The sequence below is a fragment of the Mustela nivalis genome (genome assembly GCF_964662115.1).
Source record: "Mustela nivalis genome assembly, chromosome: 18".
In the NCBI taxonomy this organism is placed as follows: Eukaryota; Metazoa; Chordata; class Mammalia; order Carnivora; family Mustelidae; genus Mustela; species Mustela nivalis.
Window position 1 is genome coordinate 26,399,856 of NC_139037.1, and position 25,227 is coordinate 26,425,082.

Sequence of the window (25,227 nt, forward strand, 5' to 3'; positions counted from 1 at the left end):
TCATATGAGGTAGGGGTCCAACTTCATTCTTCTCTCATTGTGCCAGCATTACTGGTGAAAAAGACTATGCTTTCCCCCATTTCATTGTCTTGGCACCCTGTCAAAAGTCAGTTGTCTGCGCTCATTTCTGGACTCTTGGTTCTAGTTCACTGATCTTCACACCCATCCTTATGCCAGTGCTAGGTCGTCTTGATTACCGCACTTCACAGTAATCCCCTCTGGGCTTTTTAATCTTTAAAACTTTCACACGGAAACCTTCCAAACATACAGAAAAGTAAAATAAGTCTTGGGACTCACAACCCAAATTTAACGGCAGTTGATATTTTGCTATGTTTTAGTTTGTACTGTGGTTCATCTCTCTCTTTCTGTTTCTTTCATTAAGAAATAAAATATTTTCGATACCACCAAAGCTACCTTACCCCCACCCTTACCCATTTCCCCTCCACCGTTTTCCATGGGTAACCACAAAACCACCATACTGAAGCTGCTGGGGGCCCTCCCAAAGAGGTCATTATCCTTTTATAGCTTTATAAATAAAATATAGTATTGTTTTGTGGGTCTTAGAGAGGAAGCATCACACTTGATGGAACGTTTTTACAATTGCTTGTTTCACTCAAGTTCACATTTATAAACTTTATTGATCCACATGGATCTAGCACATTTCATTTTCACGGTTGCGTGTAGCAAATTCTATTTCAGATGAATCTACTGTTTATCCACTCCCCTGGCAATGGACATTTAGGTTGTTTCCAGATGTTCACTATTACTAAGAGTTCTGTAATGAATGGACATTCTTGTCTGGGTCTTCCTGTTGCCTTCATCTTTTTGCTCACTTTTTCGTTCTAAAGTTGGTTCTCCTCTGAGGACCCTGGGTCCCTGTAGCTTTCTTTGTAGTACCCATAATCACCATGGGGCCGGGGTGGGATAAGCATCCTCTACATTCTTCAAAGCTACTTCCCAGTCAGCCATTCTTCCTCTCTCCTCCCTAAAGCCCCTAGATTCTTTGAAATGGATGTGGCCAGACATTACCACCCCTTACCAAACCCCTGGCTGTAGCCCTCTCCACCACCCTTGGCTGACAATTTTAGCTCCCAGCTCATAGTCACTCTCCCCAGTGTGATTGTGTCATAATCCTGGTAATTTTGATAACCACCCTCTCAGTTCCATGACCTCCTTTGTGCTGATGAACTTATCCTCCCCCTACCTCACCTCCTCCATCCCAAGATCATACCCTTGACCACATCATTACCCATAACTGTGCTTGCATAATCTCAATTTCAAAGACCCCTCACTTTTAACCGCCACCATCAATCAGTTTAGCTTACTGCTTGAGTATCCAATTCCAAAAACCTTTTGACCCCACCCAGATCGATCCCGTCCTCTTTCCCTGTCCCTTGCTACCCCCTCAGGTCCTTACTTCTCTCCTCACTCAGTTCAACTTCCACGGTCTTTCATTACAAGCATTGTCTGCCTATGCCCTCAACTCTCTTGACCAACTAACTTCCACTCCCATTCTTCTTGCTACCTCCTGGCACAACTATGACCAGAGTGAAACCCAACACTCCACTCAGTGCACCTGAACCCGTGCAGCCAGACATGGCTGTCCATGTGGGGCTTGATCCACACCAACTGTCCATTCAAGATCACCAGTCTCCCATGGTCCCTTGGGGCTGCCCAAAAGTCCTACTACGTCTCCTTGGCTCGTTCACCCTCCCCTTCCTCCAGACTATTCCATCCTCTCTTTCCTCCTCTTAAACTTTCAACCCTTCCTCCCTGATCCAGACTCTCAACCGATGACCCTTATTTCCAATTTTCCCAAGAGAAGAGAAGTTATCAGAAAAACGCCCACCCGCAGCTGCAGTATCTGCCCACAGAAGTGCATCTCCCTTGCTCCTGACCTCTCTGACTCAAGGGCATTCTCATTCTCCCACATCTTCCCGGCAGCATCAATTTCCCCCCTGGACTGTAGCATCTCATCTGCATATATTATACGGCTGTTTCTCCTATCGTAAGAAAACAGTGCCTTGATCTCCCATCTCCTGCAGATAACCGGCCGACCAGAATCTAGACACGTGGCTTCACCTGACTGCCAAGGGAAGCGGGAGCCATAATCTGGCCGGGTGCCCAAGAAGAGGAAACGGGTTTGATGAAGAGTTGTTTACCAGTCTTTGTAAATGATGAAACATGAAAGTCCTCCAAGAAGCAGTGGCCAGATGAGGAGAAGATGGTTTATCCTCCAGTACCTTATTCTGAATGAAGAGCTAGCTCTGGCCTGCCATCAGAGAGCAAGCCCCATTGCCAAACCATCAGTGCTTTCTTTTCCTCTTAGAAAAGCAAACAGTCCCACACATGCCATCCATCCCTTCAGCCATTTGCTATGTTTTTGCATTTCCAATCTGGCTTTTCACTGCTCCATAAAATGAGAGGCACCTAAAAGCTTTAGAATGTGTCTCCTGTGGCTATCCCCTAAAGTTTCAGAGATCCCCACTCTGGCTCGGCTCCAGCACCAACTGGCAGTGAGAGCTGGGCTAAAAGCCTCATACTCCTCGGGCTCAGGCTCCAGTTCTGTGAAATGGGGATGAGTAACGCTTGCACCACCAAATTGTTTGAGAACCAAAGACTTGTTCATTCTCTGCTTCCAACGGTCCTCACCATAGCCCTTTTGGGGTTGAAAGAGCATAATGGCCATTGCTTATTTCACAGATGGGAAAAGTCTGAACTGGAGGGATTATATGCCTGGTCCTGGGAAATCCCAGTAAGCAATCCCAAGACAAGAGGTGGTGGCTGGAACTATGAGGGGACATGACACCCTCCAAGGAGGGAGGCAGAAGAGGGTGAGGAATGATGTGGAAGGAGGAGAGGAGAAAACCCATGGAGGTACATCTCCACGTTCAAGGTTTTTTCCATGATGGTGCCTAACCCTCACTTGCTTGTCACTTATTTGCCCTGATGCCCAGCGATGTGGGTGGGAAGAGAGGACTAAGAGAGGTGGGGGAGCTAAGAGTACCTGGAATGCCCAGGAGCTTTCAGGTAGGAGGATGACTGAGGTCCGTATCTCTCGAGAAGTATCCTCCAAGACCACCCACGAAGGAAAAGGATGCTCTCCCTGCATCCTGTATCCTGAGCTCCAGAAAGTGGCTGTACCGGGGATGCTGTCTCTGCCCCATGGGCCAGGATGCCTTATCTGGAAAGAGAGAAGGATTTAAAAAAGAAAGGTAGCAAAATGTTAACAATGACTCCGGGTGATGGGAATACAGGAATTTGTCATACTGTTTTTGCAAGATGTCTAGAAACTTGAAAACAAAAAGTAAAAAATAGAAGATTATCAGCACTCAGAAACCCCCTCACGACCTCTTCCAATCACGAGCCTCTCAAGGGAAGCCACCTTCCCAGCACCTCTGCCAAGACCAGTGTTTTGTACATCTGCACCAGGCAGAAAGCATTCTTTCGTAGGCGCCTTTTTTCCTCCATGCGGTGTTTGTGAGATTCAGCTACGTGGCTCCTTTTCCCTTCAGTGCATTTGTCCTTATGCCTAGACTGTATTTCATTGTAAGAATTTACCATTCACGGCTGGGATTTCTGGAATGACTGACAAACTCTGAAAACACTCCCCACCAAAGAACAATGATAAAACAGTGCAAGGTAGTCAGAAAGAACCAATCAAAAACTGCAAACTGGGGAATGTAAGCTGGTGTGGCCACTCTGGAAAACAGAGTGGAGGTTCCTCAGAAAGTTGAAAATAGAGCTATCCTATGACCCAGCAATCAGACTACTGGGTATTTACCCCAAAGATACAAATGTAGTGATCTGAAGGGACATGGGCACCCGAATGTTTATAGCAGCAATGTCCACAATAGCCAAACTATGGAAGAACCTAGATGTCCATCAGCAGATGAATGGATAAAGGAAATGTGGTATATATATATATATTGGAATATTTATCCAGCCATCAAAAAAAACCCAAAAAAACAAAACCCGAAATCTTGCCGTTTGCAACAAAGTGAATGGACTAGAGGGTATTATGCTGAGCGAATTAAGTCAGTCGGAGAAAGACAATTATCACATGATCTCACTGATAAGAGGAAATTAGGAAACAAGACAGAAAATCATAGAGGGAGGGAGGGAAAAGTGAAACAAGGCGAAACCAGAGAGGGAGACAAACCATAAGAGACTCTTAATCTCAGGAAGCAAACTGAGGGTTGCTGGAGGGGAGCAGGATGGAATATTGGGGTGTCTGGATGATGGACACTGGGGAGGTATGGGGAGTGCTGTGAATTGTGTAAGACTGATGATTCACACACCTGTGCCCCTGGGGCAAATAATACATCATATGTTAATTAAAAAAAAACAAAAACAAAAAACTGGAAATTGATCAAAGTCATATACAGTAGACAGATTCATGGCCTCCCAGAAATGCTCATGTCCTAGTCTCTGGAACCTGGGAAGAAGCCGCTCCATGTGAGGGGAGGGGATTAAGCTTATTAATCAGACGGCCAGACATTAAAGAGATTATTCTGGGTGATCTGGCTGGGAAAAGCAGCAGACCAACAGAGCAGCCAGAAATGGAACAGGGAGGCCAGGGGAATGGCACAGCCAAAGCGGACAATTTTATTTTAAAAGATACAAAAGAATAGTGGGTGGCTCAGTCGGTTAAGCGTCCGACTCTTGATCTCAGCTCAGGTCTTGATCTTACGGTCCTGGGATCCTGGGTTCAGGCCACACATTGGGCTCCTGGCGTGGAGCCTACCTTATTTATTTATTATTTTTTAATTAAAAAAAAACTTTTTAAAAGGTTTTATTTATTTATTTGGCAGACAGACACACACACACACAGAGAAAGATCACAAGTAGGCAGAGAGGCAAGCAGAGAGAGAGGAGGGGAAGCAGGCTCCCTGCTGAGCAGAGAGCCCGATGTGGGGCTCGATCCCAGGACCCTGAGATCATGACCTGAGCTGAAGGCAGAGGCTTTAACCCACTGAGCCACCAAGGTGCCCCTAAAAGAAATTTTTTAAAAAGATTTTATTTATTTTATTTGACACACACAGAGAGAGAGAGAGAGAGAGAGAGATCCATTTGGGGTTTGACCCCAGGACCCTGAGATCATGACCTGAGCCCAAGGCAGAGGCTTAACCCACTGAGCCACCCAGGCACCCCAAAAGGGAGCCTACTTAAAAAAAAAACAAAAAGTACAAGTGAATAAACAGTGAATATTTCTCCATTCCAGACTGGTATTTTTTCCCCAGAGGCAAGCCCTGTTACTGATTCCTCATGGAGCCCTGAGGAGTATTTTCTGCTTCTGCAACCGGATGTATACAGCTCCTTCCCCTCACCCCTCCTAATGCTGCACACTGTTCTGTTCCTTCTATACCCCCCCATTGTACAATATAATCAGTGGCTTGCAAAAGTACATGGTTGTTTTATTTTTGTTTTCAAAGATTTTACTTTGTGTATCACATTTTTTATTGAAATTCAATTAATTAACATATAGTGTATTATTAGTTTCGGAGGTAGAGGTCAGTGATCCATCAGTTGCATATAACACTCGGTGCTCATTATTTCTTTTTTAAAGATTTTATTTACTTGACAGACAGAGATCACAGGTAGGCAGAGAGGCAGGCAGAGAGAGAGGAGGAAACAGGCTCCCTGCTGAGCAGAGAGCCCAATGCAGGGCTCCATCCCAGGACCCTGGGATCATGACCTGAGCAGAAGGCAGAGGCTTTAACCTACTGAGCCACCCAGGCACCCCCTCAGTGCTCATTATTATATCAAGGGCCCTCCTTCATGCCTGCCACCCAATTACCTCATCTCTCCACCCCCGCCCCCAGCAACCCCCTCCAGCAACCTTCAGTTTGTTTCCTAGAGTTAAGAGTCTCTTACGGTTTGTCTCCCTCTCTAAGTAATTTCTACAACCAGGGTGAGGCTTAAACACATAACTCTGAGATTAAGAGTCACAGGCTCCACCGACTGAGCCAGACAGATGCCCAAGAGTACATGGTTTGCAAGACTACATGCATACCTGTAGAATCAGGTCATTTCACAAAAGGGGAAACTGAGTCCCAGAGACATCTAGAACCCTCTTGCCTCCTGTTCTGAAGCCCTTTCCTCAACAGAGAGGGTGAAATCAGCAGGGAAAAACTGCCCCTGCTGAAACATATTATGTAAAACCAATCAGTCACTGAATAAAATAAAACAAACCAATCTTTATTTGTTTGTTTTGGGAGCCTTTGGCTTCTCAGAAGGAGGAGAGGAAATCAGACCTTCCCAATACAAACTGGAAAACGGCATCCCCCTTCCCGGGGGGTCATCTGAGAGCCAGTGCCTGCCCCCCTCATAGACTGCTACCTCCCAGCCCAAACTGGGGCCAAATCCGTGGAGGCCCTTTCAGCTCTGCCGCAACAGCTGTGTGGCACAGAGCAGGTCACCTTCCCTTTCTGGGCCTTCGGGCCAATCTTCTCCAAGGAGCGCCTCTCTCTGCCTCACCAGCTGGAGTTTGTTGCTCTTCAGGGCTCCCACACACATGATTTACAACCACCCTCCCTCTGCCCCCACTTCCCCTCTCTTAAATAATCTTTAATTAACTGAGCACTTAGAATGTTCTGGGTCTACGCCAAGGATTCCTCATGGGCTGGAGTTGTAGAACAACACTGAGAAAAAGGGAGAATCTGGACACACTTGATAGATAAAGAAACAGAGTTTTCAAGAGGTCAAAGAACTTCTCTCTGTCACATAGCTGGTTACGGTTAGGGACAGAAATCAGACCAGGTCAGCTCTGCCAACTGCAGAATGACTCCAGTGACCCACCACTTGCTTGGGCCTCGATTTTAAAGTGTCAGCTGAGACAACTTCACATCCACCCCCCAGACAAAGAGGGCCAGCCCAGAGAGGGAAAGCAGATTGCCCAAAGACACACAGACACTGAGGTAGGGCTAAAAGTGGAACATTTCCTGAGGTCTTTTGGATATTTATCATGTGCTCAATGTTGCCGACGTGGAGGTGAAGAGAACACCTCCTGTTTGGGGAGCCTGGGTGGGTGGCTCAGTCAGTTGGGTGTCTGATTCCTGATATCCGCTAGGGTCATGATCTCAGGATCATGAGATTGAGCCCCGTGTGGGGCTCCACGCTCAGTGCGAAGTCTGCTCGTGATGCCCTCTCCCCCTATCCCTCCTCACCCCCACCCCCACTCCCACTCTCACTCTCTAAATAAAATCTTTAAAAGAAAAAATAGAACACCTACTCTTTGCACCAAAGCTGCTCGCAGATCTCATCTCTTCAATGGTCAAAGCTAGGTTCGGAGCAGTAGCTACGGGTCAGGCATTGTGTGGCTTACACGTGGGTTCTTCACAGCGATCCAGGAGGAAAGGCCCTCTTGTCCCATTTTACAGATGGGGAAACTGAGGCTTGGAGAGGGGAAGGAATAGCAGCCCTGAAGCTGGAGCTGTGACCTGACCCCAACCTATGGTCCTAACTGTCCTGCTGCCCAGCTTCTCTGGCTTGGAAATGCACAGAGCTGGGAATGGGTCGGGAAGAGGTAGTATACAATACTTCATAATAATTATTATTATTATTATTTACAATTATTATTTTTTAAAATATTTATTTATTTTAGTGCTAGAGAGAGTGTGTGAGTGGTTGGGAGGCAGAGGGAGAGAAACTCAAGCAGACTCCCCACTGAGCGAGGAGCACAACCCGAAGCTCAGTCTCACAACCCTGAGATCACAACCTGCGCTGAAACCGAGAGTCAGATGCCTGCCCAACCGAGCCACCCAGGTGCCCCTACTTCGTAGCAATTTATCAGTAAGTTGCTGTTACTAGATGACTCTCCAGCTGAGGCCTGGGCAAGAAGAGTAGAACTTGGACAGAGGACTCAGGACCTTTCCTGGCCCTTCATCACCCCAGGGAGAGCAGCCAAATGCTTTCCTCAGACAGGAAGGTGACTCAGACATTCCTCCAGGACATTCCAAGTCCCAGAACGTCAGGACTGGCCCAACGAGCAGCTCCCATCTCTCTCCCAGAGAATGGTCTGTGGAGGGAAAGTCCTCAGGTGATTTCCCTGGCAGGGAGAGATGGGGCTTTCAGGAGCTGAGGAACAATTAGAGAAAAAAGCTCAGTCCTGGGAACCATGGAGATGGTTCTGAGGTGAGAGAGGAGGAGTGATTTATCCCAAGTCCCACGGACTTATCCAAAATCCCACAGGAGCCAGAAAGGCAGAAGCTGAGGCGAGCCTCGTCTGGGACACTGAACAGCTCTTGGATGGGTCTGCTGCTACGTGCTGGAGGCTGGGACACCACAGTGGACAGAGCCCAGGGCCTGCCTGGAAATGTTCATGGCTCGCTGTGGAGCGATGTCATAACTGGGCAAAGCCAACATGGCGTGTCCATGCCACAGTGGAAAGAAGGGGCAGCCTGGTAGTCTTGAGGAGGATGCCTGGAGCTCTGCCTGGCTCAAGGGGAAGCACTGAGCTAGGTCTGGAGGGGTGCATTTTGGGAGGTGGAGGAGGGAGGAAGGGCATTCCAGTAGGAGAGAACAGCATGACCAAGAGCTCAGAGGTCCCAAGGGCTGGACGAAGCAGCAGATTATTCGAGTCGAGAGCCCACATTGTAGAGTCAAACCACTTGGGTTTGGATCCTGGCTCTATCACTTAGAGCTGTGGACCTTGGCAAGCAGCCTCACCCGTTGGTGCCTATTTCCTTCTCTGCAAAACAGGGAAAACAAGAGTACCCACCCCAAAGGAGTTCTGTGAAGATTAAGTAAGTCAATCCACATAACAGAGAGCCAGGCCGAGTTATCACCTGCTACTTTCACAGGGACAATATCCGTGAAGTCCAGTGCTCTTTCCTCTGAGCTCGCCTCTATCTTGCTCCTTTGGGGCTCCATGAGACCTTCCCCAACTCTCGCCCATTGTTCAAGAACCCTGAAGGGGGCCGTGGAGAGGGGGAGATGCTGGGAATAGGGCTAGTGGAGCTTCTGGAAAACCCCGGCTGCAGGATTGGGGTCCCACCTCAGGGGTTAAGGACAAGACAGAAGAGATTCTCTAAGGAAGGTGGGGATATAGGAATGGATGGAGCAGAGAGACGCCACCACCCCAAGGCATGCAGTGGCTCTCTTGCCTAAGGGCTCCGGAAGACGCTTGCAGGACAGGTCAGTTGGAGGAAGTCACAGACTTACGACCATCTGTAACACAGAAAGAATTTGCCTGGACCTCCCAGGCAGAGACATAGAATTCCCACAAACAGCTGGGGTGGGGAAGAATGGGCAAGGGCAGAGGGGCACCAGGGCACCCTTGAGCAGCTCAGTCCCCTCCCCTGGTCTGGGGACAGCAGAGGGTCTCCAGTCACCACCCCACCTTGACCAGCGCGGCGGTTTGGAGCCGAAAGAGGCAGCCCTCTTCTCCAGTTGACTCAAGGGTCATTGGAAGATCTCCATCAGACTCCGTGGCGGCTTTGAGGAACAGGATGTGCTCATGACTTCTGGGACGGGGACATGCCTTAAGGACACACAGGAAACAGTACTTAAGGAGACAAAAGGGACTGCCCCAATGATCCCATTGTTGGTGGGGGGGGGGTCCCCTGCCCTCAGGAACGCAACCTTCAGCTTCCTACACCAGATGCTCTGCCATCTTGGTGACTCAGCTTCTCCCTGGGTCTGGATCTTTCTCTGGAGCTACTGCAGTCTCCCTAGGTCAGCCGTGGCTCTCACCACCTCACATCCCTCATGGCGCATGGGCCCTACTCCCAGCCTTCCCTCAGGAGGCCTTGGTTTCCGTGCCACTCTCTTCATGTCAGAAGCACAGTGGGGTTTGGGGACAGAGCTAACACCTCAACACACCTCCTTCCAGAGAAGAGTTTTCCCTACATCTGTCTTTTTAAAAACTTAGAAATAAAAAGTTTTTTTTTAAAAAGGATTTTATTTATTATTTTGACAGACAGATCAGAAGCAGGCAGAGAGAGAGAGAGGAAGCAGGCTCCCTGCTGAGCAGAGCCCCCCGACACGGGGCTCGATCCAAGGACCCTGGGATCATGACCTGAGCCGAAGGCAGAGGCTTATCCCACTGAGCCACCCAGGCGCCCCTAGAAATAAAAAGTTTTAAATGAACATATAACGTATTATTTGCTTCATGGATACAGGTCTGTGATTCATCAGTCTTACACAATTCACAGCACTCACCATAACACATACCCTCCCCCAAAACTTAAGAAATAAATCTAATCAAAGTTATGCAAGACCTCAATGCTGAAAACCACCAAACGTTTTGTTTTCTTTTAGGATTTATTTATTTATTTATTTACTGGAGGAGGGGGCACAGAGGGAGAGAGAATTTCTAGCAGTCTCCTGCTGAGAGCAGAACCCAACACAAGGCCCAATCTCACAACCCTGAGGTCATGACCTGAGCCAAAATCAAAAGTCAGAAGCCCAACAAGACTGAGCCACCCAGTCGCCCCACACTGAATGTTTTTGAAAATAAAATTAAAGAAAAGCTAAATGAATGGAGAAATATACCATGATCACGGACTGGAAGTTCAAAATTGTAAAGTCTACTTCTGACTTCTTCACATTGGTCTATAGATTTAATGTAATTCCAGTCAAAAATCACAAGATGGTTTTTACTACATTAAGACTCTAAAATTTGGGGCACCTGGGTGGCTCAGTGGGTTAAAGCCTCTGCCTCAGGTCATGGTGTCAGGGTTCTAGGATCGAGCCCTGCATCGGGCTCTCTGCTCAGCAGGGAACCTGCTTCCTCCTCTCTATCTGCCTGCCTCTCTGACTACTTGTAATCTCTGTTTATCAAATAAATAAATTAAATTAAAAAAAAAAGACTCTAAAATTTATATGGAGAGGCAGAAGACCTAAAATGACCAAAGCAATTTGAGGAAGAAAAACCAACCTGGAGGACTTACCCATCAGAGTCAAGACTTATTTTAAAACTGTTAAGCTTTGGAGCACCTGGGTGGCTCAGTGGGTTAAAGCCTCTGCCTTTGGCTCAGGTTGTGATCCCAGGGGCCTGGGATCAAGTCTCTCTCCTCAGCAGGGAGTCTGCTTCCCCCTCTCTTTCTGCCTCCTTGTGATCTCTGTCTGCCAAATAAAAAACAAACAAACAAAACTGTTGTGCTTAAAAAAAAAAAAAAAAAGTATTGTATCAATCAATGATCCAAATGGGGGAAAAAAAATATGGATCCCCTGCCTCAAACCATATGTAAAGTCAATTTCAGATTGATTGTTGATCTAAATGTGAGAAAACTGTAAGTATTTTAGAAGAAAACAGGTAATATCTCCATGGTCTTGAACTAGGAGACAACCTCTTGACTGGGGATATTAAAAAGTATTAACCATAGGGGCAGCTGAGTGGCTCAGTCTGCCTTCAGCTCAGGTCATGATGCCAGGGTCCTGGGATGAAGCCCTACATCAGGCTGCCTGCTCAATGGACAGCCTGCTTCTCCCTCTGCTTACTGCTTCCCCTGCTTGTGCGTGAGGTCTCATTCTCTCTCTCTCTCTTGCTCTACCTGAAATAAATCTTAAATAAATAAATATTTTTTTAAAAAGTACAAACCATAAAGGGAAAAAACCTGATTAGTTAGACTACACTAAAACTAAAATTTGTGTTCACCAGAAAATGCTGTTAAAATGGTGAAAAGTCAAAAAGTGGGATTTAAAGTATTCATCTAGAATATATAAAGAACTCCTCTGAAAACCAATAAGAAAATGACAGACTACTTAAGGAGGGGAAAAAGGGCAGTAATGCTTGAACCAGAATTTCCCAAGGAGGATTTCCAAGTGATCAGAAACACAATCAAAGAAAATTTGAAATTACTTTCAATTTTATTAGTCACCAGGGATATGCAGATTAAAACCAGAATGAGGTACCCACTACAAACCCATCAAAATGACTGACAAGAAAATGACAGACAATCCTAGTTGTCAGCAAGGATGTAGAGTAATGAGTAAGTTCATACACTGCTGATGGAGAGTAACTTGGAGAAAACTAGGGAGAATTCCTCAGCAGTAGTTACTAAAGGTGAGTGTAGTCATACCCTGTGATCCAGAATTCTACTGTTAGATACATGCCTAAGAGAAATGTGTACATATGTTTACCAAGTGACATATACAAGAATGTCCACATTAGCAGAATTATAATTGTTCCAAACTGGAAACTACCCAAATGTTTATCAACAGTACAGTGGATAAATAAATTGTACATTCTTTTGTTATCATTGTTGTTTTGTTCTCCGAAGTGTACAATGCAATGGTTTTTAGTAAATGTGAGGAGTTGCGCAACCATGACCACAATTACATTTTAGAACATTCCATTAGAAAGAGCCCTCACGCTGATTTGCCATCACATCCCTTTCTCTTTCGTCAACCCCAGACAACTACTAAACTAATTACTGTCTCTACGGTTTTGTCCTTTTTTGGAAAATTCATAGACATGGAATCATCCAATATGTGGCCCTTTGTTTCTGTCGATTTTCAGTCAGCGTAGTATTTTTGACATTCGTCCAGGTTTGAGCATGCATCCATACTTCTTGCCTTTTTTGTGGCTGAATTACAGTATTCTGTTTGTATGTATGTCCTACATTTTGTTTATTCATTCATCCATCCACAGACGTTTGGCTATTATGAATCCACTCTTTGGCTATCATGAATAATGCCGCTCTAAACATTTATATGTAAGTCGCTGTGTAGACCTATGTTTTTATTTCTCTTTGATAAATATTCCTAGGGTTATATAGAAAACTTATATTTGACTTCTTAGGAAACTTGCCAAACTTCTCCAAATAGGATGTACCATTTTGCATTTCCATCATCAGCTTATGAGGATTCTAGGTTCATCCTTGTTAATACTTAGTATTATCCTTTTTTATTGTAGTAATTCTTGTGGTATGAATTGGTATTTCATTGTGGTTTATATCTCACTAATGACTAAAGATGTTGAACACCTTATCATATGCTTCCTGGATGTTTATACAGCTTCTTAGGGCAATATCTATTCGCTTATTTTCCCCCATAGAGTTTACTTTTAAGTAATCTCTACACCCAGCATGGGACTCAAGCCCACAACTCCAAGATCAAGAGCTGCATGCTCCACCAACTCAGCCAGCCAGACACCCCAATTTTGCCTATTTTTGAATTGGATTATTTGTCTTCTTTCTGAGTAGTGAGCGTTTTACAAAGTGTTCTCTGTGTCTTTAATCACATGCATAATTTAGGAATATTCACTTTTAGTGATTAGATTTTCTTTTTTAATTTTTTCAAGATTTTACTTATTTATTTGACCAAAAGAGGCATCACAAGAGAGGGAACACAGGTAGGGGGAGTTGGAGAAGGAGAAGCAGGCTTCCCCCTGAGCAGAGAGCCCCATGCGGGGCTTGATCCCAGGACCCTGCGATCATGACAGGAGCAGAAGGCAGAGGCTTAATAACTGAGCCACCCAGGCACCCCTAGTGATTAGATTTCCTTAACGGTGAGACTCATAAAGTTGTAAATTTTGATGTAATCAATTTGTTAATTTTTTAATTTTATGGATTGTTCTTTTGCTGTCATATCTAAGAAACCTTTACCTAACCCAAGGTCACAGAGATTTTCTCCTAAAAGTTCAAGGTCGGGGGGGGGGGGGGCAGAGGAAAGAAAAGAAAAAAGAAAATGAGTCTCCCAGGGGTATTTGGGTGGCTCAGATAGGTAAGCTTCTGACTCGTTTTTGGCTCAGGTCACGATCTCAGGTTTGTGAGATGGAGCGGAGTCGGGCACCCTGCTGGGTGTGGAGTCTTTCCCCCTCTGTTCCTCCCCCCACAAGAAAAGAAGAATGGAGGAAAAGAAGAAAATGAATCTTCCAATCCAGAGACATGGAATGTCTGTCTGTTTATTTAGATCTCTTTAACTTCTCTTGGCAACAACTTAAAATTGTCACTGTGCAAAACTTTTTCTCACTGCATTTGTTAAATTTATTACAAAGTATCTTATTCTTTTGGATACTGTTCTAAAAGGAATTGTTTTCCTCATTTTTATTATTGGCTTGCTCGTGAGTGGTATACGGGAATATAGTTGGTCGTTATATATTGACCTTTCCTCAACCTTATAGCACTACGTTTGTTTCTAGTGGGGTGTCTAGTGAGGGTTGTTTGTTTGTTTGTTGCTAATTCCCTGAAACTATTCTGTGTATAAAACCATGTCCTCAATAAAAAATTAAAATAAAATCATGTCATCTACAAGTAGGGACAATTTACTTCTTCCTTTCCAGTCTGGATGCCTTTTACTTTTCTTTTTTACTTATTTCCTGGCTATAACCTCCAACAAAATGTTGACTAAAGGAGAGCAGAGCAGAAATCCTTGTCTCATTTCTGATCAGAGGGGGAAGGCATCTAGTGTTTTGCTATTAAGTATGGTGTTGGCTGTGGGTTTTTCAAGATGCCCTTTATCAAGTTGAGGAAGTTCCCTTCTATTCTTAGTTTGTTGAGTTGTTTTGTTTTTTTTCTTTTTAATCAGGAAAGGATGTTGGAGTTTTTCAAATTCTTACATTACGTATGTGTAGCGCCTGCTAAAATTTTTAAATATATATATAATGTAAAAATGTGTAAAGTATTGAAATTCAGCATTTTTGTATTTTTTAAATGATATAAGAGTGACTAAGGTTTTAATTTCCTTTTAACACACTGGGATTCAAAGAGGAAAACCCTCAAAGGGCAGGAATCTCTGGCCAGAGACTTCCTGGTGTTTGCAGGAAGAGGAGTCAGAGACAGAAAGAAAAAACATACACACTTGGAAAATTCAATCCTTATTAAGAAAGGCACAAAAAGGAAAGTGAAAGCTCTCTCCCTGACCAGAGTTAATCTCTGATAATAGCTTTTTTGTGATTCATTGGTGTGTTGGGGAGGGTGCCAGATGACTAAAAACAAAAACAACAATAAAAGGAAGGAAAAGAAAGGAAAAATAAGCATGTGAACAGTTTCCATTTCATGTAACCCCTTGCATCTCTGTAGGACCTGTTCTAGCGGGTGACTGGGGTTGGTCCCAATTCTCCTTGGCCAGGAAGGCAAGCCAAAGGGCCTCCTGGAAGCAGCTTCCCTGTCTACCCTAAGTTAGAGGCTGACATCCCCAGCTGACTCCTGGGGAGAGGGAAGCCACCCAGAAGAGCCTGCCCACCCTCAGGGTAAGGCTGTCCCCCCGTGGTAAAAAAAAAAAAACAAAAAAAAAACACACAAAAAAACTTTATGCCCTGCTTGGCCACCTCGGTCATCTGTCCTCAAAACCACAAGCATCTCCCAGAGATGCAGAGAAAGGCAGTGAGGGTTTCCAGAGCACAAATGCCTTTTTATAACATCTTTTTTATGATAAAAGGAATACATGCTCATGGTTAGAAATTCCAACACCACCGAGAATGGGAACTCCTTTCTCATCCTTTCTCCCCAGAGTGAACTGAGGGGCCCGGTTTCTTGGCATCCTCCCAAAGCTGTCTGTCAGTTAGCCCCGGGAGGCAGTAAGGGTAATGATCCATCCCATCCTATAGATGAGAACATGGGATTTTGAAAAGAAGAAACTATTAATGCCACACAGCTGAGAAGTGGCCAAGTTGGGACTTGAACTTGACTCTCCTGCCCTCAAGTCTACAAACTCCCAAGAGTCTGTCAGAGGTATAAGCCCTGAATGGCTCCATCCCAAGTTCAGAGTGCTTTGTTGCTCCATCCCTGTCCCACACAGACAGGCAAATCCTCATGCCTGCATACAACACACACACACAGCCACTAAGCCAGCCACCGAAAATGCCCCCCCCATACCCACACTGGCCAGCAGGGTGCCCTCACCCTCAAAGACACACATCCATCTCTAAACCAGCATGCATACTCACACACACTTAATCAGCTGTGTGTGATGTGCTTAAACACACTCACACACACACTCTCACTCCCAGAGACACATACTTGCACACACCCACAGACCAAGATGCCGGCCCATCCCCGTCTTCAAGCCCATCCTAGAGCGACCACATCCCCTCTTGACCGAGCTGTCTGCAGGGGTCCTGCCTTCTTCTGCCCAATCGAATTCCACTTGTTTCCTAAGTCAGCTCTTGCATCAGTGGGTGCCACCTGTCTGCAGCCAGAGCTGGGCACCCATCCCTCTATGACCTTCCCCTTCTGGCCAAGATTCTGTGGCTCCTGTTCTCACCCCACAGCCTTGGTGCCTCATGCAGTTGTGGTGAAGAACCACATGGTTCGTGGCTCCCGCCTCCTATGGGTTATGGGCACAGATATCTTGAATGGGACCCTGGCTGAAAGACAAATCTGAGCCCGGAGGTAGAAGCCCAACCCCAGTGACCTTTGTCTTCTCCAGCGGCTGCCGTCACAGAATGTTTCCAAATCCCTTGCCTCAGTTTCCCCCAAGAGTTGTCAGAGGATAGAGAGCCGCATGCTCGGTCTAATTTGAGGCTCCCTATAAATGTACCTCCTTAACACAGCAGGCACGTTGGGGAGACTTCATGGAAACACACACTCTTGCCCCCACACCTATCTGGGGCCCTTAGGGCTGGCACAGAGTGGCCACTCGATCTGGGCACTGACTAGGTAGAGAAAGGAAATGTCTTCTCTCCCACAGCCAGACCTTAGGAAAGAATCGACTCCTCTAAAATGTCATCTCGGGGGTTGGAACATAGGGACTGAGGTCCTTAATGGGGGTGTGGTGAATATCTGGCGGGAAAGACTCTGAACGTAGGATTTACCCATTCATTTGCTCAATTACTATTTCCAGGGGCACCTCGGTGGCTCAGTCACTTATGCGTCTGCCTTCAGCTTGGGTCATGATCCTGGGGTCCTCGGATCATGTCCCACATGGGGTTCCTTGCTCAGCGGGAATCCTGCTTCTCCCTCTCCTCCCTGCTTATGCTCTCTCTCACTATTTCTCTCTCAATTAAATAAATAAGATCTTTTAAATAAATAAATATTTCCAGGGTGCCTAGAAGATGCCAGGTGCTGGGGATCAGTGGGGGATGAAGGGCCCAGGCAGGCCCTGCCCACAGGGAGTGTGAGGTCTGGTGGGGGCATATGTGGTCTGAGGTTCAGGCGCGCGCACACACACACACACACACACACTCTTACAGGGAACCACACACCATCCTGGGGGGCTGCTGCACTTCTAGTGCAGATGGGGAACCTGACTTGGCTGGGAGCAGCTTCCCTGGGGGAGGGGGCAGCCAGTGGGGAGCTGAGGGCCAGGAGAAGGCAATGAAGCTGGATCTTTTTCAGGCTGTGTGACCTAGAAAACTACTGCATCAGATTCTGCCTCATTTTTATGGGGAGCTTGATAAACCAAGACACTCACTCCTGTATCTGCTGAAGCCTTTGGAGAACATAAGAGGAGTCAGTAATGGTCTTTTTTTTTAGAGTGAAAAGTCATTTTCATGGTTTCTTTCTTTCTTTTTTTTTTAAGATTTTATTTAATTATTTGACAGAGATCGCAAGTAGGTAGAGAGGCAGGCAGAGAGAGAGAGGAGGATGCAGGCTCCCCACTGAGCAGAGACCCCGGGATCATGACCCGAGCCAAAGGCAGAGCCACTCAGGTGTCCCCTCAAGGTTTCTTTCTTTTGCACTGCAAAAGTAGTAAATTTGGGGAGCATTGCTACCCCGGAGAGGCTCTGGCTGGGGCATGGGCACCCTGATTTTGTATGACTCAGCAAGGACTCCTGGGACTCCAAGAGTCCACTGTCACCTCCCAGGCCCCTGCTGGCATATCCTTACCCTCTGTTGAGGTCCCTAGGACATGAGTATTTCTCCTAGAATCTGGATCCCAGTGGCCATAAAAAGGCACTGCAGGAAACAGAAACAAAAAAAACAGTGTTCTGTTTCCTAGATAAAACAGAAACTGGTAGGCATAACAAAAGTTCAGAGGAAAATCCGCAGCTATTTGAAGATGAAAGAATTTCTGGAGGAAACGTGAGAGCTCTGACTGGCTCCACACTGGTGGGAAAGGCCTGTAGCCGCTGATTCCTGTCTGTGCCCAGAATTGGGGCTCTTCTTTCCCGCCTCAGAAGCCCCATTTTGATGGGCGTGGGCATCGGACATAGCCTGCAATTCTGGGTTCCAGCATTTCGGGGACCAGAACCGATTCTACACAGCTAGGGAGATGGTTACCCCAGCCCTGGGTCCTTGTGATACATACAGAAAATGTATGGAGGCTGAAGGGCAAGTAAAATACTTGTCCCTTTGTCCCACACCATCCCCAAGAACTCCTCCTTCCCCCAGCTTCCCTGGAGGAATCAGTGGCCCATCTTAACCCTCGAGTCTCCTCTATGCCACCTTTGGTTCTCAGACCCATCTTGTCTGAGTCCCACTCCCAGGCCTTTGCTCACCAGGTGCCCCCTACCTGCGATGCCCTTCCTCTCCATCCCTGTAGATCAGAACTGTCCTTTTTTGCCTTCCTTCTCTGGCATTGTTGGAGTTTTTCCCAGGGTGCTGCCTAGTTTCATTGGATAGGCTCTGATCTCCTGCTTCCCGATGTTTTGTTGATCAGCCAGGAGCCCAGCACTGTCTGATAGAAAGATAACACAAGCCACAAACATAAGTAGATTTTCCTAGGAGCAACGCTGAAAAAGGAAATAGAAACAGCTGAAATCAATCCTAATAATATTTTTTATTTGACACAACATAGCCAAAATATGATCTAGCCAAAATATGACCTCTTTGACATGTCATTGGCATTATAAATTAATAATAGTTTCCATTTATTGTCCTACTTTGTTTGAAATCCTGTTTGTATATTACGTTTATGACCCATTTCAATTCACTGCAGCCACATTTCAAATCCTTAATAGCCCCCTTGTGACTTCCATGTTGGCAGAAGAGATCTAGGTTGTATTTATTTGGGTTACATGTGGTTGAAGTTTGCATTACATTGTCTTATGTGAAAAGACCAGGGATGGATGGCTTCAGGCACAGCTAGATCCAGGTTGGTACCAGAAGACTGGAGTGGAGAGGTGGAGGGATGAGCAATGGGAGGGGGAGGCAGCCAGAGTCAGCACTGGACTGAATCCAAAGGGGGCTCCCAAAGAGTACTGGGGTATCAGGCAGAACAGGAAAGCCATAATGTAGTCCTGTGGATACGTTCAAAATATTTAACGACTAGTGTGGCACCTGCCAATGAGGACTGACAACAGTATTTGCGCGGCAGCAGGCCAGGCGTTGGGGGACTCTGGGGAGTCAGGAGTGAGGAGGGGGCCACGGTGGTGGTAGGCATGCAGCGCAGTCTGCTAACCAACTAGTAGGGCAGAAGTCTACTCCATCACACGGATGTGGGCAGAGGGAGTATGCCAGGAGACCAGCCAGGGTTCTAACCCTCAGCCAGCGCCTCACCCTGTCCCCTTGCGCTAAGCAGTCAGCCTGCTGGAGAGGAAGCCCTGGGCTAAACAGGCCTCAAGCAGAAATCAAAAGCCTTTTAGCTGAAAGAAGCAGAGCAGATCGGGCCTGTGAGGGGATCTGGAGGTGCCTGAGCACCAGATGGGCAGGAGCTGATGTACCCATGCAAAGGGCTGAGCATGAGGGTCAGAGACAAAGAGGGGAACACAAGGGGTCATGGGGGCCACACCTGGGGAGGCTTCCTGAATTCCACCCTTGAAGGACAGAAAACCCAGGGAATTTACTTGTCCATCCGTCCATCCACCCAACCATCCGTCTGCTCATCCACTCCTGCAATACGGCAGCTCCTGCTGTGTGAAAGGCACTGAGCTACCTGCTGGGAGGAACTGGTGAGCAAAATGGCCAAGACTCCTGCCTTTACCGAGCACAGAGCCTAGTAGGAGAGAGGCACGATGAGCAAAGAAGCCAGCAATGAGCCCAGGGACTTCGCACCTGCAAGGAGGAGGCCAGCCAGAGCGAACGGGAGATAAGACGAGGGGCCAACTTAGCGGAGATATCCGAGCCTACAGGGGAGCGATAAAAGGAACCAGTCCTACATAAGCTGCGGGTGGGGGGGAATGGCTCCACAGAGGGAATACCAGTGCCATGGCCCCAGGAAGGAACAGGCTTTTTGAACTGGAGAAACAGATGGGGGTAGAGGGCAGGATATGGGAGGCAAGGTTAGAGATGTGAGCCAGGCTAGCTCTAATGGGGCAGTTGGTTGGGGTCTGCTGTGGTTGTGGGATCGAGGGGATGGCACTATGGACACTCTTTCTGCAAAGTCAGTTTGACAGCTGAAAACTTGCCCCACAGTATCCACCATGGGCCAGAGACGGCATAGGGCTTTATTTTTTCTAGGCTAAGGCATAATTCTCTGCCAGCACTCTACCTACTCGGCGTGCATTAACTCTTTCATCTTTACAACAACTATTTGAGGCAGACACTATTCCTAAATCCATTTTACAGCGAGGGAACTGAGGAAGCAAGGAGCAGAGAAGCTAAGGAATTCCTCTACAGTCACACAGCTAGCAAACAGCAGAGTGGTTTCAGAAGCCACATGCTGATGCACTCGGATTAAAATAGGCTCTGTGCCCCCTTGCTTATCAGAGTGGTGAGCTACAGGGTCTGCCCCATTCCTAGAGTTCTCTTTGTAGGGTGACCAGAGGCTCTAGAGGCATGATAAGTGATCCAGAGGACTTGGAAGTAAGCTCCTGGCCTTTGGTCCATTCTGGTCACCACTGTCCACCTGACCCATTCAAAATCGGGAAACCGGGCCATCTACCTCTGTCTCTGCCAAGGCTGGACTTGGGTGGACTGAGCCGTTCCCATCCCATCAGTGATCCACGCCTGCATCATCCACTTCACCCCTGGGCTCCCCACTCTACCCAAACCAGGGCCTTGGCAGGGCTTTGCTGGTGGCGCCTGATGATTTCTGTCCCCCAACCTTTGCCAAGGAAACCAGAGCCTCAACACAAATACTTGGTCATTCTGCTTGGCCTGGTTTGCTGGGAAAAACCTACCCTTTCTTTTAAGTCTCCTCCAAGAATAAAAACAGGAGTAAAAATAACATCACAAAGTCTCACTGGCCATTTGGCAGCCTTCATTAGGGTATTTGGGTTTTGTTGTTGTTAAAGAAGACAATGTAAAGAAAAGCACCTATTACAGTTCTAGGCCCCCAGTAGTAGTCCAGAAGGGGTACTGAGCCAGACAAATCAGGCTCTAGTTATCTGCTGGGCAAATCTGGGTAAGTTACTTGGCCTCTTTGAGCCTCATTGTCCTTCTCTGTGAAAGAGGAGCCGTGACAACCTATGTTGTGGTACTGTTAGGAACATCAAGTGAATGGGTGTAAAAAAAAGCATTCATAAAACTCGGTTTCCTGCCACTCTTATCCCAGGCAGAGGTGGTGATGTGTGCCAAGGTCACAGGGATGCTAGGATCCCCCTTGCGGGCCCCCTCGGCTGGCTGAGCACTGGCTTGCCAACTGGCCACCAATTCCATCCACACTAACTGGGGCCGAGCACAGGAAGAGCCAAGCTGGGGCATCCCCAGATGCTGGTGGACTTCCCAGGCTGAGCTCAGGGGACTTTCCTCTTTCAGGTTGGACAAAGGCCTACAGTGGGGACTGGGTGAGGCCTGTCCCTCTACTGTCCACTGTTGATATCTAGGCTGCTGATAAGCAGGGAAAATGAGATAAACAGGATTCCTCCTTTCCCATTTTTTGGTCTTGGGGGCCTGAGGCTGGAATAGGATCCTAAAAGCCTTCCTCCAGGAGGCTGGAACCTTAAAAGTGTGGAGGGGGGTGCCTGGGTGGCTCCATGGGTTAAAGCCTCTGCCTTTGGCTCAGGTCATGGTCTCAGGGTCTGCTCCCTGCTCTGCAGGGAGCCTGCTTCCCCCTCTTTCTCTGCCTGCCTCTCTGCCTGCTTGTGATCTCTCTCTCTGTCAAATAAATAAATAAAATCTTTACAAAAAAAAAAAAAGTGTGGAGGGAGGACAGCTGACCATCCACTCAAACCTGGAAGACAGGGCTGAGCAGAGCTCCAGCACTGATCCTCCTCCAGTGAGCACTTTCTCCCAGCCAGGCCCGAGGGCAGCAGGCAGAAAGGGGCTGACTTGGACTCCATCTCCAAAATGATACACAGTCAGAAAGGTTCGTGGTATAAGGCGTGGCAGGGTGGGGGTTGTTCCAGAGGCTTCTGGAGCTTCCAGAGGACCCTGGCAAGTCATTCAGACTATCTGAGTCTGAGCTTCCTGCAATGGGGCAGGAGTGGGGAGCTAGCAGCGCCTGTCTGATGCACTTGCCTTAAAGAAAAGTTGTATCTGGTAACCTGATCCCGCCATGGCCTTAGTGACTTTCTGTCCCATCCTGTGTCCCGTCTCTCCACATCTGCACCCCAACAAGCATACCAGCCAGCCAGCAACACTAGTTCTTTTTACCACCAGAACACACCTTGAATCTTGAATTCAGCCACCTTTTGCAGTCTTCACTACCCTGGTCTAGCCACCTCATCTCTCATGGCCTTTCCCGGGGCTCTGATTTTTCTCTTGGCTTATCACATCCCCCCTTCACGCAGCAGCCAAAGGGATCGTTTTCAAAGGATCCAGTTAGGATCACTGCCCTGCTGAAAGCACTCCAGTGACACCATCACACAGAGTAGAAAATCCAAATTCCCCTCCCTGGCATCCCAGCCCTGAGAGACATAAACTTCAGCTTCTTCCATCCTTACCCTTGTCCCACCAGCTTGCTGTCCCTCCAACAGACCACACTCCTCCCTGCCTCAGGACCTTTGCATTGGCTATGCCTTCCATGAAGAATGCCACCAGCTTTGATCTAGTCTCTCCCTTTCAAATTCAGCATCACCTCCTCAGAGAGGCCCTCCCTTACCACGCTTCCTATGAGAGCTTCTAGTCTTTCTTGGTCATGGTTAAAGGAGATTGTTAAATCACGATTCTCATAAAAGTATACAATGAATACAAGTCAAAGATTTCTTGCAATTCACTAATTTTGAGGAAACCAGTAAGATGTTGCAACTTGTTGTTATTGCTGATTTTAATTTTATTTATTTATTTGACAGACAGAGATCACAAGTTGGCAGAGAGGCAGGCACAGAGAGAGAGGGGGAGGCAGAGCAGAGAGCCCAACACAGGGCTCCATCTCAAGACCCCAGGATCATGACCCAAGCAGAGGCTTTAACCCACTGAGCCACCCAGGTGCCCCATTACAAGTAGTTCTAAGGAGAAATCAAAGATACATGTATCGGGTGCTCAGGTGGCTCAGTCAGTTGAGCCTCCAACTTTGTATTTCAGCTCAGGTCAAAATATCAGGATCCTGGGATCAAGCCCTGCCTAGGGCTCTGAGCTGGAGGGATGTCTGGTTAGGATTATCTCTGTCACCCTCTATCCCTTCTCCTCACTCTAATAAATAAATCTTTAAAGACACATGCATATTGGCAATCAGGAAGGATGAAATGAATTTATAAGTAGATGGGGAAAATAGTCAGTATCCAGGAGGCACTCATTAATTGCATTCCACCGCAACAAAATCCACTTACATCGCTATGGACAAGATTCATTTGTATGCAGAAGTCATGAAAAGCCCTATCAAATCAGATGGCCAGAAATGGTGCCCCAGACAGGATTGCTGGCTACCTTATAGGATACCTGGTTGCAAGTTTCCTAACACATCCTCTGTCCTGCAAGGATCAGCACCTGACCTTCTTTGACATTTTGCCATTCACCTCTGTCTTCTCTCTTTCCCTTCACCCCATGCTTGAATGTATCGTGAGGACAGAAATTCTGTTTCTTAACAGCATCTAGAAGAGTGTGTGGCACATAGCAAGTGTTCCCTAAATGTTTGTGGACGCCCTTTCCAGTGTCCAGGACAATTTGTATTTCAGGAGAAGACGCAAAAGAGGTCCTTGCTGAACCCGAAGAAATAAACTCTGACACCCAGTGAGGAGGGAGCATTTGTGAAAAGGAAAGGGGATGGGGAGGTTCATCACCCATTAAAGAATCAGGACCTCTGCATACCCGAGAAGTCGGACCACCCCTTGGCATCCTAAGCCCTAAGGGCCGGAAAGGGTCCTGAGCTCGGGTTGGTAGGGAATGTTCCCTGCCTGAGGCTGCTCTGTGACACCGTCTCTGGTGAGTCAGAGGGCACTGCGGGACAAGCGTGACTCCACTACTCATAGTCTCTGAGTCTGTCCCCTGTCTCTGACTCCAGGGTCGAGGGTCCAGGGTCAGCTCACAGAAGTCACCCTCAGTCACCTTTCAGACCCAAGGTACACAGCCAGTCAGGGGCCCCGCCTCGACAGAACCTCTGTCTCCTGTCCCCCCTACTTCCTCCCCTTCCTGCCCGCCTTTAGGAACTTCGTCTTCGGGGCCTGGGGACTGGGGGGAGGGGGAGCGGGTCAACGGGGGCGTATGACATCCTGGGAGGGTGGAAGTGCCCTTTTCCCTCTCGGAAATCCCCCGGAGAAAGGGGCCCTCGGGGCGCATAAGTCTTTTGGTCCCTAGACGGAACCGAGGACATGCCCAAGTCTGGGGTTATGGAGGCGCCCGGCGGAAGGTGCTGCGGGGGTCGGGATCTGCTTCCCACCGCGCCGGGGCGTGGGGACGAGGGGCGGTGGCCGGGGAGGAAACGTGAATCACCGCATGACAGAATCCAGGAAGGGGGAGGCGAGGGAAGGATTAATCCACAGACATTCCCTGCGCGCCTACTTCGAGCCAAACCCGGTTCCGGCTCTAGGGACACGGTCAGGAACACAGCGCGTATCCCGCTGTGTCGCTGCGGGACGCGGTGTGACCGCGAACCTGAATAAATGGCTGTAACACACAATGGGAAGGTGCCGTTTCGGCAAACGTTCGCAGGGAGAACGCGAGATGCGTGCTATCAGACCTTGGGAAATCCGGATTTCAACTGGTGCGGGCGAAAGCAGAGATCTCCCAGCCGGTGCGGGAAGGCGGGTTTGACGGCTTCGTGCAGGAAATGCACAGGAAGTGTGGCAGATACGCCAGTCTCGAAGCCGACTTGAATTGTAAATGAATGCACGCCTGCATAAACTGTGCCGGTCGAAGGCACGCATGCCTGCGAGTCAGAGTCCCCGATTGTCCAGCGCGCCGCGCGCGCCCTCTGCCGTCAGTCACCTCGCTCGGTCGGTCCCAGTCCCATTTCGCCCCGCCCTTTCGAGCGGGCGCGTCTTTCTAGTTCTTCCCAACACTCCGCGCGAAACAAAGCCCGCCCCCGCCCTCCCCACAACGCGGCTCTTCGCTACGCATGCGTACACTAGAGCTATTCCGAAGAGGTTTGCTTGCAAAGCTGGGTTGCAACAGTCAGGATGGCCGAGCGGTCTAAGGCGCT

At 47.8% G+C, this 25,227-nt stretch overlaps 1 long non-coding RNA gene across 1 annotated transcript; it reads right to left on the reverse strand.

Moving 5' to 3' along the window:
• Positions 1-3,007: 3,007 nt before the first annotated feature.
• LOC309853895 lies at positions 3,008-25,001 on the reverse strand. Its single transcript, XR_014306023.1, has 3 exons — positions 24,766-25,001; positions 18,343-18,507; positions 3,008-3,184 (listed from the first exon to the last, which is right to left on the reverse strand). It is a non-coding gene; the product is annotated as an uncharacterized lncRNA (long non-coding RNA).
• Between the last annotated feature and the right edge of the window lie 226 nt (positions 25,002-25,227).